The following is a 12,745-nucleotide window of genomic DNA, read 5'->3' on the forward strand; positions in this document are numbered from 1 at the left end:
GGTTTCGATAAGTTGCCAAGTCTGGCTTTGAACTTTTGATCCTCTTGCCTCATCCTCCAGAGTTACTGGGATTACAGGCATGTGCCACAGCACCCTGAAGAGATGCTGCAAGTCTTTTATTCTTCTTTTGGCCACCTCATAGGACATTTGCAGGTGAAAGTGAAGAGTCTAAGTCCTTATTTTAATTCCCCCATCTTTTGTTTCCAGGTATTAAACCCAGGGTGCTTAGGGCCTTGCTAAGCTGCTGAAACTGCTCTCAAACTTGTGATCCTCCCACATCAGCATCCCAAATCTCTGGAATTAGAGGCATGCACCCCATGCTCCGCTTTTGCTGGATCTTGAGAGAATTAGAATGTCAGCCTATCTGGTGTTGCAGGTTTCTTGGCCTGGAGGTGTAGTCATTTTTTTTTTTTAAATGGCTGAAGCATATTAGCAAAAATTGTCAGATGCTTAAGTCTAAACACAGAAGTACCATTATAAATTACAAAATAATATAAAAGGGAATCAAATTCATAAGATGTCCAACTAAACAAATCATGTAGCGGGGGTCCTGTATTCTTTTAAATAGCTTCATGAGTATAGACCACGCACACACACAAAAAATTTGCCATGAGAAAATAAGTCATTTTCTTATTTCTGTCTAAATAGAGAGCCTATAGTTGGTTGATGAGGGTCACAACCAAGTTAAGATGGTGCCTGGCAGTATGCTAGGAGGAGTGGTTTGTGAGCCGACGCCAGGGAGCCATTAAGATGATGAGGGGGCTGGGGATGTGGCTCAAGCAGTAGCGCGCTCACCTTAAAATTAAAAAAAAAGATGATGAGGATTCCTTAATGAATGACTGACTGCTGTGTCTAGATGATGTCAATTAAGTTAAGCTGTGTGTAATTAGTTGGGTATATGTACCTCTGCGGTCCGGAAGACAAGCGGCTCCTGCTACCTTGGGTGTCCGCTACTTTGAGTTCTCAGTTCCTGCTGAGATCACTCGCAATAAAGTAGTTTCTGCTTCAACCTTCAAGTTGCTTGCCCCCTCTTGGTTATTTTGCCCAGCTGGACTTAGGCAGCCCAGCCAGACTACGGTAGTTGGTCATGGTGCCACTAGGATTATAATCCTAGTGATTTGAGAAGCTAAGGGAGGAAAATTGCAAGTTTGAGATCAGCTTGGACAACTCAGTGAGACCCTGTCTCAAAAATAAAAATAAAAAGGACTGGGAAAGTAGCTCAATGGTAAAGCACCCCTATGTTCAATCCCCAGTACTATGAAAAGTGTAAGTAAAAATAAGAACATAAATATAGCTCTCAACATATAGATATAAATATAAAAGGACCACTGTCAATAGCTAAACTGGGGAACCAACGTAGATGCCCTTCAGTAGATGAACAGATAAAGAAAATGTGGTATACATATACAATGGAATATTATTCAGCATAAAAGGGAATAAATTCATGGAATTGGCAGGTAAATGGATGGAATTGGAGAGTATAATGGTAAGTGAAGTTAGCCCATCCCAAAAAACCAGATGCTGGATTAAGGATGATTTAAGGATTGATTTAAGGATGCTGATTCATAATGTGGTTGGGGGCGTGGGAGGTATAGAGGAACTCTAGATAGGGCAAAGGGGAGGGAGGAGAAGGGAGGGGCCATGGGGGTAGGAAAGACAGTGGAATGAGATAGACATCATTACCCTAAGTACATGTATGAAGACATGAAGGATATGACTCTATGTACAACCACAGATATGAAAAACTGTGCTCTATATGTGTAATATGAATTGTTGTGCATTCTGCTGTCGTATATAACAAATTAAATTTTTAAAAAAGGGGGAGCCATTGTCTTTTCCTTTTAATTATCTGCCATGACATGCAACTAGATCATTCAAGGTCATTCCAGGTGAATTTGGGTTGGCACAAATAGTCACACACACAGACAGAAAGTACCTTTTTCTTAGGCTCCGGTGATGGTTCTTGACCTTAGGGGTCCGTGGGAAAGAGACTGACCCAAATGAATTCTTTACTCTTATATGGGGGGGGGGGACACACAAAGAGAGGATTAATGGACTGTTCTTCCCAAATAAGATGAAGGGTCAAGCTTCCGGGGATTGAGTCTAGCTTTGTGATGTCTTGTGGTCAGCAGACTGATTGACATCTTGACAAGTCACACCCATCTCAGGTCCTGTGTGGGATCAAAAGGCAGAGTTAGCAAAAAGGACACATACGTGCACAGCCCAGACAGAGCAGCAACGTGAGTCCAGTCTGCTTGTGCGCTCAAAGTGCTCACAGCTCACACACACAGCCCATGGCTGGCCCATGACAATTACCTGTGCATCGCCTGGCAGCGTGGTGCAGGCCTGTAATCCCAGGGACTCTAGAGGCTAAGGCAGGAGGATCGAAAGTTCAAGGCCAGGATTAATAACAGTGTGAACCCTGTCTCAAAACAAAAAATTAAAGGAGCTGGAGATGTAGCTCAGTGGTAGAGCACTCCAGGTTCAGTCCCCAGTGACACACACACACACACACACACACACACACACACACACACACACACAAATATTCATGTATGACCCTCATATCAACACATTTGTCTTTGGTCATACTTCCCTACTGGGTGTCCAAGATCAAGTAGGTGACCTGTAAGGTGGTCAAAAAGTTAACCTCTTTCCTTCATTCTGCAAAGATCATCCAAGACTCCTCAGGAGTTAAATTAGGAACCTGTGAGGAACTGCCTCCCACCTCCATTCTTTTTTCTCTACCAGTTATTCCATATGCAGGGAACAGGTCAGGGTCTTCTTGACCACGTGACTTCCCTTGGTATCTTTAGGGATGCTTCCCTCTCCAATGACCCTCCTCTTGAGAGAATTAATGATGCACACTGATTGGCTTCCTTTCTTTAAGGTCCTCATGATCAGGAGGTCAGGTGATTCACCAAAGTTGTAGGGCACTTAGGTGGGTCCCATTGTTCCCTGTATTCTGGCTGAATTTGAAAGACAAGGGTCAAAATATTGGCTATTCATTCTTAGCCCTTTTAATTCCCTTGACTTTGGTCTCCAAGTGGGAGGTAGATTTAATTTTTAATTTCTGTAATTTTTACAATTATGATTTTCATTTAATTGATGACAATATTAGTAAATAGTAGGAATCAGTGTCATATCCTATGTTTGCTATAGGTGGTGGTTTGTTATCTCAAATTAACTCAGGGTATTCTGTTAATGTTAAGTTGTCCTTCTGCAAAACACTAACAGGCAAGAGTTATAAATTTTTACATGGAAAATACAAAATAAAATTAGCAAGGCCAAATGTATATTCTGTTTGTTTAATAGTTCTAAACCAAGAAAAATAATTTTTAGCCGGGCTTGATGATGCATGCTTGTAATCCCAGCTACTCAGGAGGTCAAAGAGGATGGCAAATTTAAGGTCAGCCTGGGCAGTTTAGCAAGAATCTGTCTCAAAATAAAAAATGAAAATGGCTGGTGATATAGCTCAGTGGTAGAGAGGATTCTATCCCCAGGACTGCAAAATTAATTAACTAATTAATTAAATTCCCATCTTAGAATAAAGAATATCATAAATTCTCTATATATAACTTATTGATAACAGGTTACTTTTATCCTGTTACAAAATATTAAGTGACAAAATAAATTCCCACCTAAATTGACTATTTTTATCTAAGCCTGAAAAAGGCTATCACTACTAAAATTTTAGTTCAGAGGACACCAGCTTAGTAAAGTGTTCTCCTAATCTTTGCATTTTGGTGTATTAGTATTAGTATCATTATTGGTGGTACTGGGAATTGAACCTAACGATGCTTGGTCACTGAGCTATACCCTCAGCCTTTTAAAAAATTTTATTTTGAAACAGGGTCTCACTAATTTGCCCAGGCTGACCTTGAACTTTTGATCCTCCTGCCTCAACCTCCCAAGTAGATAGGATTAAAGGCCTGCACCTGTAATACATATATTTAGTTTTACCTTTTGAACAAAATTCAGAATCCATGGCTCCGTAGGATAACTATAATTACAGGTCTACATAGCAGCACTGATTAAAAAAAAATCAAAACAGAGTTTTAGACTTCTAATAAGTTTAGGAAACAATGCTAAGGAATATAAATAAATTTATTATCTTATGTATAAATGGATCTCTCATATACAATAACAAATGCTTACTTAGTCAAAGCAAATAGATGCAGACCAAATACAAGTAGCAGAAATACCCAAAGTTTCATTGACCATTTTATGTATTTAATGTCCAGATACAGTGTGTTTTGTATAGAAGACAGCATTCCAAAAGAAGCAGCAGCAGCCAGGTGCAGTGGCCCATGCCTGTAATCCCAGAGGCTCAGGAGGCTGAGACAGGAGGATCATGAGATCAAAGCCAGCCTCAGCAACTTAGTGAGGCTCTAAGCAATTTGCAAGATCCTGCCTATAAATAAATAAATAAACAAACAAATAAATAAATAAGGGCTGGTGAGATTTACAGATGTAGACATAGCTCAGTGGTACAGTGCTTGCCTAGCCTCTAGCATGCACATGGCCCTGGGTTCAATCCCCAGCACCACCAACAAAACAAAACATTGTAGCGGCACCCCCTTTCTCCACAGAAAAGTCTTACCTGGGCTTCTCCAGAGATCTTCACCATGGCTAATTTTAGAGCTGTCAGCAAAAGAGTTTCTACCAGAGTTCAACGTAGATAAACTTCCAATTTCCGCATTGACCTGTTTTACTTGGCCACTGGCCCAGAATAAAGAGGGTACTGGACACCCTCTTATTAGTTTTAAACAAACATGTATCCATGTTTATAAAAATGTGTAAACAAGGCCTCTGGCCTTGAGCTGGGCTTCACAGAGATGTCTAGAAGTTAACAGTTGGGCTCCCTGGTAACAGCTGGAGGGGGAGGAAAGAGAGGGGAGAAGAAGCTCTCCCCTTCTCAGGTGTTGTCCTTGAAGGGTTAACTTGCCCAAAACAGTGAAAGAAAAAGCTGCTTTTATGTGAACTTCTGCAGTCTGTGAACTTCTGAGCCCCTCCCCTTACATGCTGGGTATAAAATTCTGAAACTGCCTGAACTCGGGGTTCAGGGGATTGATTGATTACAGCAAAAGCAGTGTCCTCTGAACCTGGCTGCAGCCAAATAAAACTGTCCTGCTGTCTTCGGTGCCTTGCCTCCTCTGACCCTACAACAACACAACCAGAAGAAGAAGAAGAAGAATGAGGAGGAGGAGGAGGAGGAGGAGGAGGAGGAGGAGGAGGAGGACGATGAGGACAGCACTTACTGAACCACGTTGCCTGTATTAAAACCACTTTTGCATAACAATTTTTTTTTCAGTATTGGGGATTGAACTCAGGGAGCTCTACCACTGAGCTACATTCCCAGTACTTATTAATTTTTATTTTGAAGCAGGGCCTCATTATATTGCCCAGTCTACCCTGGAACTTGGATCCTTCAGAGTTGCTGGTATAACAGGAGTGCACCACTGCAACAGTCTTGCCTAACAAAGCTCAGATAAACATATTTATCCCTCATATTCATACATGTGTATGTCATAGATATACAGTTATATATATCATAATAACCTAAAATAATATTTGTTTAATTAGAGTTATAAATCAATCACTTAAAAGACTTTAAAACAGAGGTATTAAACAAACTGATTTTTTTAAGTCTTAGTTTCCCAAAGTAAAGAAAACCTAATAAAGACAAGAAATTATCTTGTAGCTGGGCACAGTGGCATATGCCTCTAATCCAGTGACTTGGAAGGCTGAGGCAGGAGGATTACAAGTTCAAAGCCAGCCTCAACAACTTAGTGAGAGCCTGTCTCAAATTTAAAAATAAAAAGGACTAGGAATGTTTGGGAATGTACTTCATGGTAGAGTTCCATGAGTTCAATCTCCAGTACTGAAAAAAAAAAAAAAAATCCAAACAGATCAATGTTCTAAGAAAACCTTGTTGCTTTAGTCATAGAGGATTAGATTCTTATTTTATATTCATATATTAAAATTTGACCTTAGAAAAGCCCCAAATAACCTTAACTGTCTGTATTATTTATAACCAACTTAATCACACATATGAATTTCCTAAGATTTATTTTCTACAAAGTTTCTGCGATTTGCTTAAGCACTTTTTCTTTTCAATCCTGGGGATTAAACCTAGAAGCCCTTTACCATTGAACTCCACTGTCCTTCTCCCCTGTTCTGTCCTTTTTCGTTTTTAATTTGAGACAGGATCTCACAAAGTTGCTGAGGTTGGCCATGAACTGGTGACAAGCCATGTTGCATTTGCTGACTCACGATGAACAGGAAATGATGAGTTGTTCATAGTCACCCAAGCTTAGAAGCAACCACAATGACCTACAATTGGCAAACAGATAAGCAAACTGTGGTACAGACAGTGGAATAATGATTCACCATAAAAATAGATGATCGATCAAGTTATGAAAAGACATGGAGGAACTCTTTTGTGCCATGAACTGGTGACAAGCCGCCCCCAGGACCCCCAGCACCTCCCAGCACCCCCACTTCTCTTGGATTACAGGTGTGCAGCAGCACAGTCTTCAGTTAAATCTCTACAACTTGTTTGCATTTCTTTATTTCTTTTTTTTTTAAAGTATTTATTTTTTGTTGTAGTTGGATACAATAGCTTTCATTAATTAATTTATTTCACGTGGTGCCTCGCCCATCATAGGCAAGCGCTCTACCGCTGAGCCACAACTGTAGTCCCTGCATTTCTCTTTTTCCCATTTTGGACTTTAGGTCCCCAAACAAACAAACAAAAACAACAACCACAAAAACTACTTAGCCATATAAAATTATTTTTTAATTGAAAACCATTTTCCAAAAACACGTCCTCATACTCACAACCTTCTTCTTCTTCTTCTTTTTTTTTTTTTCTCCTACTTGCTGATTCTTTTCTTCCTTTAATTACAATTGAAGTCAGGTATAGTGGCACCTGCGATCCGTGACTCAGGAAAGTGAGGCTGGAGAAGCAAAAGTTCAAGGCCAGCCTCAGCACTTTAGTGGGGCCCTAAGCAATTTAGCAAGACCCTGTCTCAAAAGAAAAAAAAATTTTAAAAGCGGGGAACTCGAAATGTGGCTCAGTGGTAAAGCCCCATGGGTTCAATCCTCAGTATCGCCCCCCCCCCAAAAAAAAGAAAGGGTTCCTCCATTGTCTTTTCGTGACTTGATTGATCATTTACTTTTACACTGAATCATTATTCCATTATCTGGTTATACTGAAGCCAGATTTAAAGTTAGGTAGTCAGTGTAGTTAGGTAAATCTGGTCTAATATCAGTGAAATCCAAAATGGAGGCCATGCTGAGAATGAATTCCAGGAAATGCAGGACAACTCATGCAATGTTAATGAAGTCCCAAGAAAAGCCCTAGACCCAAAGTCCATCCCAAAGGGATGTTAATGAACAGCCCCAGCAGATTGGAAGATAGCCCATCCCAAAGAAGGGTTAATGAAGTCCTTCCTGCTCAGACTACTTCTTTGGCCCACCTGTGTCCCACCCCTCGGGCCTTCCCACCTACATCCCATCACCAAAACTATAAAAAGGGGAGACAACCGCACTTCCACGGATTCCACCTCTTGGGTCCCCTTCTTCCTCCGGGAGAAGTCTTTTCTGCTGTCCTTTAATAAACTTCTAATTTATACTCTGACCTTGCCTCAGCGTGCTTCTCTGGTGTTATTCTTCAACATTGGGGAAGCAAGGACTCGTCACCGGTCAACAGTGGTAACATATTGGAGGTCCCACTGAGATTCTACACCGAGGTAAGTGCACACACCCCATGTCTGTTTGAGGTGCATCTTTCTCTCTCTTTCTTTCTGGAGGGTAAGGTGGGCACCTGACGGCTACTTAAACGCAATTAGTGCAGCTGCCACTCTTCAAGACTCAGGTGAGAGGTTTCCCGGCCTAGGCAGCTCTCAATCACCTGTTCAATACAGAGCAGGCATGTTGGGTTCTGCCAAAGCTACTTCCAACTTTTCTGTCTGGGCCTGGAGAGCAATTGGCGTGAGTACACAGTGTCTCGAATCCTGATCTGCCTCGGATGCGTGGAGGTGGAGGAAGGAGTTTGGAACAACTGCGGAATTCCGGTCTGGGCTACACTCAGACATATTCCTAAGGTTCCTTTCTCTTGAGCCCCCTCCCGACAGCCCTCAGGGGTATCTAGGGTGATCGGTAGATGAATGGCACTGAGGGAAAGCCCCCTCCTTATGGGCTATGCAACACTCCCAACCTCGCATCCATTCCTCCTGGATGCTCCCCTTCCTTCGCAGGTCAGAAATGTTAGCAATTCAGGTTGTAGGACTGAGAGAAAGGCATGGGATAATTAGTAAAATCTGCCCAGGTTCCCTAAGGTGCAGAAGTAACTTTCACTAGTTTGTTTTACCGCCCCAATGTTTAAAATGAGCTGTGTTCTTTAAGCTACTAGAGAGGCATTTTTAGAATCAGCTCCTCTGGTAATCTGCTACCTTACAACCAGTACATATCCCTTAATACTTAGGCAGCTCTTTTAGTCTACAGAGCAAAGGCAACAAAAGAGCGCATGTTTCTCTTTTGCAATGGGTTTTTAGTGGCCGGGAGGAAAGCAATAAGGCCCTTAAATCTGAATCCTCCCAGGGTCTCTGGCACAGGGCAAACTGAGACCCTAGTACTTTGCTAAAGGGGACCAGAAACACCCTTGGCAAAGCCAGGTGAGAGACAGGTTTTCTGGACCGTTTAGGAAGCTCAAGCTTAGGGAGACGTCCCTAATGAGAACAGTTTCTCAGGCGCAGCGCGGGCGCCTGAATCCTGTTTTCTTCTCACTCAGATGGGAGCTTCTCTCTCTCCAATACCCCAGGTGCACCACTAGCCTGCGTATTGAAAAATTGGGATAGATTTGACCCTCAGGTACTCAAGAAAAAGCGCCTTATTTTCTTGGCCTGGCCTCAATACAAACTCTCTGGAAAAACCTGGCCACCAGAGGAAAATATCAATTTTAATACAATTTTACAGTTTGATAAAATTTACAAAAAAGGAAATGGTGTGAGGTGCTGTATGTTCAGATTTTCTTTGCTCTAAGGGAAAATCCTAAATTATGCCAACAGTGTAAAGTAGACTTAGCTATGATATCTGCCATGAAGAGAAAAAAATCTTGGACTCACTGAGGAAAAAGAATCAAGAGAAAAATTTGGGCCGATCAAAGTACATACCCCCTTCCCCCTTCAAGACCTAAGGCAGATAAAAACTGACTCTACTGGAAGGTTAGGAGATATGCCAGATTGCCTGGGATTGGATCTATCCAACGGAGCTAATCCTGTAAGTAAAAGGGGAGACTGAGGGACTCCCAGCAGCTGTCAAATCCATTTTCGCTTTGGGGAAATTCCTCATTCCTTCCCTGCACTGTAAGGATTACTCCACCTGAATGCAGTAAAGTCAGTCACACTGAGACCCTTGATTTTACACCTATAGTTGCCCCTATGTGAAAACATCTGGTCCACTCATGGGGAAATCTATGGTGCCACTGATAGGAGTCATAATTAAATGGAAGTTCAAAACCTGGAGAGTTTTTTTCTTATCTGGTCTGTTTTAAAGGTTATTATAGATTGTTTCTTGGGGATAATCTAGGTTAAATGTGTATCTAAAAGATGATGTTTTAGTGTAACAATCTGGTATCTAAATGAGTTTGAAGCATTGCACAATCTTGCAGTTAAAAGTTGGGTTTAGGTAATTGTTTAGTTCATGATTTCAGATAATTCATGCCAGAGAACTTAAATACTTAGGATAAAAAATTAAAAGAACTCTACTTCCAAGTTGGCAAGTAACTCCCAATCATTTATTTTTATTTTTTTTCATCAATTTTTGAACTGGGTAACCTAAGGAGATTTCACTAGGTGTACCAGTGCATTGATTTGGGCAAGGATAGTAAATTATGATTTGGTATCTGTTTCTCTCAGTGTGTAAGATTTAGGAAAAAACTGTTGAATTAAAACGTTGGTCTGACTTATTAAAATGACATTAAATAGCAACAGTCTTGGAAATTTTTTAAAGCTTAATTTTAGATATACATGGTAGTGTGTGGTTCTTTTAAAAATTTTTTCAGGCGATTTAATGTAACTTAATACTACTTTAGGAACTTCAGAACAAAGGAAGTGACTTAATGATCCTAAAGAAATTTCTTCTGTGGTAGCTTTTATATTATTAAGATCCTATTTTCAGTTTTGTATGAGCAAGTTTTTCTAGTGTAGGGAAGATATAAAGATATGAAATTTTGTAAATTGTATCTTAAACTGTATCATAAGCTTCAACATCCAAACCTAAGAATTGTGACTTATGATGAAAATGCCTTAGGCATGAGGTTTCTGCTCAGAATTCCCGTTTTCCCAGTTCCTTCCAGACCTCAGCCAGGACTTAAGTTGATATGCAAATAGAAGAAGCCTGGAGCTCAGTAGGAGACAGATCTGAGGCCCAAGGGAAAAAAAGGGGGTAAAAGTGTCTTTTTATGGGAACTCAAACTAGATTAAAACAAAGAGTAAATTGTATAGCATTTACTAATTACTGGCCGGTCAATTTTTTCTAGGACTTTTGCCTTTTCTTAGATTCTGTATTTTTTTTTTTTTTTTGAGCTCATGATTTTGATTCTACAGACAAGAATGTTTTTCTGATAAGTTCTATTTTTGATCAACTGGACTTTTTTTTAAACATTGCAATGAGATTTCACCTGAGAAAGCTACAAGGCCTTTACTATTGTGTTGTGTTACACTTGTGTTACGTGTTATATGTCGGTATATCTGTATGTGTATATGTCCATATATCTTGCAGTGATATGACAATTGACAGATGAGTGCTCATGAAAAATTTTTTAAAAAATGGATCCAAATATCTTTGATTCACATAATTTAAATGGCTCAATTTAAATTTGGTAAATAGATGAAAGAAAAGATGTCTTTAAAATTAAGCTTATAAGTTTTTCTAGGTGTTCAAAAATAAAACCTAATAAAATGTTGATGTCTATAAAATTTACAAGTATTGTTTCAAAATGTGAACAGAAGGAGGTTAACAGATGAAAAAGAGAAACTAAAAGTTTCTAGATATGGATTTAATAGAGGGAAAGTGTGTTTCTGGATAAGAGACTATATGATTAAGTAATTAAGAGGGTTTAAGTAAGTGATATAAAGAAGGTCTGTGTGAGTTTTTGAACAAGTAATCTTAAAAAATTAAACAGCTGGTTAAACAAGTGCTGTTGTTTTAGAGAATTGTTCTATGTTATTTCTTTAAAAGCTAAACTTGGTTAATATAAAAACATCAATGTAATTGGTGCTATTAATGTGTTCATATCTTCCAGGTATACAAGTCTGTAAGGTAGAAGCTTTAGAAAGAGCATTATATCAAGCTGTGATCTAAAGTTGTATGGTAATTTTAGGCTTAACATGAAAAACATGTTGGAGATTTATTTATATCATTTGTGTTCTATAACTGGACTTGTTATCAATAAGTTATGTAAAGTTCCATGTTAATTTTTACACTGAGATACAATTTAAATGTATTTTTAAGTTAATGAGAGCCTAATCTATGTAAAGGTTTTATTGCAAAACACAAAAGTACTTTGCTATTTTTCTACAAAAGGTTAAAAGCTTTCAGCTTTTCTTTAATTCATGTTTTAGGTGTGATATTATATTGTGTTAGCTAATATTCATGTGAACTTGAACAACAATTTATGTAGGCTTTATAAAATGATGTCTAAAAAACAAAGATCAGCTTCAGAGCTATAGTATTAAGATTCATGAGGAACCCTGCCTTACCTGAGATAAGTAAGGCTCTATTTCCCATCTCACTACATGTGAGAATGACTACGAAAGAAGTAGGCCAGATTTCAGTACATTTAAAGTTGTGTCCAAAAGTTGTTTTTTGTCAAGATTACTAGGATCCCAAACAGGGGATATAATGAATAACTCCACCAAAATTCAAGGTAGCTATTATATGAACTAAATATGTTTTTACTCTTGATAATTTTATTTTGTAGTTTTCTTATAAATGGTCTAAAGATTGCCCATTTTGCAGAGGTACTGCTTTAAGAACTGACAACCTGGGTTAACTTAAGATAAGGAGTTATCACCTACAGGATAGAGAGATAGACATTAAAGCCCAGTACTCTTAGTATAAGGCTGTTGAAATTTATTTGCTAGATGTTTAAGTTTAAAAATTAGTTAAATTAAAAGGGCCAAGAAAACTAATATTTGGCTCTTGCCCTCTGAGTCAGTCTGAATCAGGGAATAGGGGACTTCTCCAAAGAGCTTTGCAACTCTGGGCCACATAACCTCCTGATCAAGGAGATTAATGAGACCAGTGGAGGACAGAAAGCCAATCAGTGCATTGGCTGTGAAGAGGAGGGTCATCAAAAAAGGGAGACATCCCTGATGCTTCCGAGGGAAGCCACATGGTCAAGCAAGGCCTGGACTCATCCTAGTGCAAATGGCACTAGCAGAACTGAGAAGCTGCTGTAAAGTTCCCCGAGGACTCCCAGGGAAACTCAGATGACTGTTAACAATAGATAGAAACAAAAGTCAGTTTGACTTGCTTCATCTTAAACACTTAGCAAAGACAGTCAAAGCCAAAACACAACTATTCCTGGCATTTTAAATGCTAATAATAGTAACTTCCAAGAACAAGTAAACTGGAGGCTACAAAAGAGATTCTTAGACAGGTCTATCAAAAGGAACTGCCAGAGTAGTTTTTAGTTTAAGGCCTTTATCTCTAACCTACACAGGTAGGCTTAATG

The sequence above is a fragment of the Urocitellus parryii genome, chromosome 3 (genome assembly GCF_045843805.1).
Source record: "Urocitellus parryii isolate mUroPar1 chromosome 3, mUroPar1.hap1, whole genome shotgun sequence".
Lineage (NCBI taxonomy): Eukaryota > Metazoa > Chordata > Mammalia > Rodentia > Sciuridae > Urocitellus > Urocitellus parryii.